Source organism: Pinus tabuliformis, chromosome J, assembly GCF_031772625.1.
Source record: "Pinus tabuliformis cultivar Carrire ecotype Pingquan chromosome J, CPIR1, whole genome shotgun sequence".
NCBI classification, from domain to species: domain Eukaryota; kingdom Viridiplantae; phylum Streptophyta; class Pinopsida; order Pinales; family Pinaceae; genus Pinus; species Pinus tabuliformis.
The window spans coordinates 473,724,810-473,728,531 of record NC_142295.1 but is presented as its reverse complement, the minus strand read 5'-3'; the positions used below and the strand labels follow the sequence as shown (position 1 = coordinate 473,728,531).

The window sequence follows — 3,722 nt, the reverse complement described above, 5'->3', positions numbered from 1 at the left end:
CAAGCATGGATTCCACCAATTTTACCTGCTCAGTCATGGTTTCTTGAAGAAGGATCACAGAAGGTTTGTGAGTCCTAACCATTCCCTGGAGAGAGCGAATTTTATGGGGTGCTCCCACCCCTCAGATATTAGTGGATATGACGGTCATGGGGGAACCCCTATGATGGGTGGTTCCTATCTAAGGACCCGTGAACCAAGTGCATTAGTGATCATAATATATCCAACAGTGACTGAAGAATCAATGCCAAAAGTTTCCCCACCTAAATCTAGGTCTGAGATCGGAGATAATGCAATATGATTGCATTTTATAATTTTCTTGTATCGAGAAAACCTCCTTTTCGTGAGAGAGACATTTTGATGACTAGTCTCTCTGTCAATATTATCTTGATTATGGAAAAAATAACTCTTGATGGTGAATGGAACCAGGGACTCATCTGAAAGGATGAGATCTTCCAGCTCTCAGTCTGGCATCAAAGAATTTGTCGGGGAGTTCCCATACATGTGATTTAATTGATGAGGATTACCCTCCCCCCAATCTAGTGTTGAGCTAACATATACATGTTTATCCCATCTCTTGAGACCCTCCCCTAGGGTAACCCCTGACCCCTAAAATTCAGATGGGATCTACATCCCTTCCCGGGTGACCCCCTTGCCATCCCCTAGAGAAGGCCCATGTCCATAAATATCTTTCGATTTATATACAATATAATTCAGAATGGTAGAACTACTTGGACTTGGGTCATAATATATGGTCTTTGCCTCCTTTGTTTGCCGAGCCTTTCCCAGTTCTGGTTCATGTGCCTTCGATGCCCAATCCATTCGACCCACCCTTTTGTACTGTGCCAGGCCTGAATCTGCCTTATTCCCGTTCCCACCTTTCATCCCTAGGGAAGAAGCAACTAGGTGATCATTCTCATGGAATTGTAGGCATCAGAATGGCATGCCCTAGTAATCAATGGCTAGGTTGAAGGAAAAGTTACCCTAGGGAATCTCTAGTTCCACCGTCAAACCCCTACCCTATTCCACCTCCATGAGCACCCATGATATCCTTTTGTCTAGCTACCTGAAAGAGGCAACATCCAAATAGTAATAGTTGCAAATCCTGTTTGTGATTTCCTTTATAGCTTCCTCATTCCAAAGCTCCAAAGGGAGCCCTAGCAGCTTTTCCCAGATGTATTGCTGACCTGGTCTTTTTGCAAATGGAGTGAACCCTACCTTCCACCTTTGTAATATCAGAAACCCCCTGCCCTTCACCCATGGAAATTTTAGTATCCTCTCTGCGTCCTCTAAATTCATAAATTTAAATGCCACCCATCCATTGAAGAGAATATTGATCTTTGGTATATATTTAATGACTGGAAACCATTTCTCCTCCACCCACTGCTTCATCTATTCCCACATCATATGGAGATGGTGCCACCTTCCCACCAATGCTTTATGCATTAATATCTTGATACTCTCCCAGTATGCCCCAACACCCAAGGTTAATGGGCTTTCCCCCTTCACCGCCTACAAAGGATGTTCTTTTGGCTTCGAAACACGTCTTGCTCTAGATTTCCCTTCTTCCTTTCTCTAGCCAGTATGCTCTTTCCCTATTTCCTGCTTAGACAGTTTTGTATATTTTAATAAGTCGCACATGGTCACACTATCCACCTCGATTGTTTCATCTATCAATGCCTTGGGGGATGGTGACCCTTCATCCTGCATGTCAGCCATCTGGCAAACTAAGTATCCTACAACAACAATGTAGTAGGTGGTCCCCATAATCCCTCCACATGGCACACGTCCAATGTCTAGGCAAGTCCTGCCCTCCTAAATTAGGTTCCTAATGCTAGTCCCACTGCAGAATCATATAGTGGTGAGGGATGACCTAGACCCCCTCTCCCCACCAGTTAATAGGATGGAGTATTTAATAATTCCCTTCTCGTCATGGTGAGATCTTTGGTTGATATCACGTACCGATTTTTCCATCCCTATAAATCCAGTCGATGTTGAAATAAATACAAAATCTATCATCTAGGACCACCCAGGAGTCCAACCTAGCTGAGATCGAATCCTCTGCACCCAAAAATGATCCATACCCACATACCCTACTCAGTCTAGAGTCAAGGAAGTCCAGGGATCCTAAAACACTGTATTACCCCCCCTGTAAGGAGCCGCCTTTCAATCTGAGATAGATCATGCACAAATCTTTAAAATTGGTTGCAGCTCACTTCTCCTACATCCTCTACATCCTTACAAGGCTTCGATACATATCCTCCCTTCCATGCTAGCACCCTACACCATCAACCAAATGCAAACTACACTCAATCCCTAGTCTTACTCTCCCGCACTCCACTCTCACTCTTTTGCCTTAACAATCCTTACATCAGTTAGCCAATAGAAATTGATAAACTTCTGCTCCACATTTCGAGGCTAGAGAGCACGAGTTCTCAACTAAAGATGTTGTAAAACCATCCCAAATCAGAAAACTCCAAAGAATATGAAGATAAACCAAACCCACTCCATGATACTTCACTACTTTGTTGAAACAATTTTCTGGAACAACTCGACATCTTTGCTTACTTGAAGTATTAATACAAAGGAGGCCAGCAAACTTAGGTTTTCCTTCACTACCTTCTAGATCCAGAATCTGAGAATTAGTCAATGAGGTACCCACTTATAGAAACTGACTTCATTGTCCCTTAATATATCCTGTGTGGCTTCAATAACTTCTTGAGTAGAGAGATATCCACCATCACAAGCATTAGAAAGAATATATACAACTACTTTGAGTGCCCATTTTGTACCTTGTCTATATTTTCATGGGAGAATCAAAAGATGTGGTCACTTCCAAGCTAAGAGTAAAAATGTAGTCAATGAATATTTTGTTTCTAATGCGTACAAGATTTATTGTGTGTAAATATTTGTAAATACCATCCTCTTCCTCTTGAATTTTTACCAATGGATTTATATTAAGACCATTGCAATAAGCAACTATACTCTTAAAGGAAACACCACCCTTGGCATGATTTCAATGTCAACTGAAACAGCTGAACGAACCTCTCTAATGACCATGTTGTAACATCTGGTGGACCCTGATTAAGGATCACCTCAGCAACAGTCTCAATCCTTAAAATCCTAACCACATTTGGGACATAGTTCTTATGCCATCTCACAGGATACATTTTATCAAAGTGAATTTCATCATCAATGAGCACTCTAGAAATATTGGAAACACCAACGAACTTTAAGAAAATACTCTCTAGGCCCAAAAAACTATGGCATGCCTCAATCCCCTCTAATTTCACATCGCAAATGTAAAGCCTTGCAACGTCACGTATACTTCTCTTAAATGATAGGGTAGGGAAAACATCCTTGGCAACTTCACCTTCAGCCTCTCAGAAGCAATGCAAAAAAGGAAATTGAGAATCGAGAGATACAATGTTGTGGTCATGGGAATCTATCATCAATATTCTGTCCATTATCTCATGTAACATCCTCTCAGTAGTGGTTGTCTTCGCCATGTTTCATTCTCACACAGTGGCTCCTCCCTTGTGCATGTTACATTGCATAAATTAGATATATAGCACATGAATCTGGTCACAATTTGTGGGCCGCCACTGATGAAGGTTTTTTTTATTATATGGATTTCCTTACATCGTGTGATTTATGACTTTTCTAAATAAAGTCTCTTCGTGTAAGAAAACGTTCTATATGAAAGTATACATGGACATATTTTA

The 3,722-nt window shown here is 41.3% G+C and overlaps 1 pseudogene; it reads right to left on the bottom strand.

The window, feature by feature from the left end:
* Window positions 1-2,794: 2,794 nt before the first annotated feature.
* LOC149227872 (protein fluG-like) lies at window positions 2,795-3,506 on the bottom strand (annotated as a pseudogene).
* Between the last annotated feature and the right edge of the window lie 216 nt (window positions 3,507-3,722).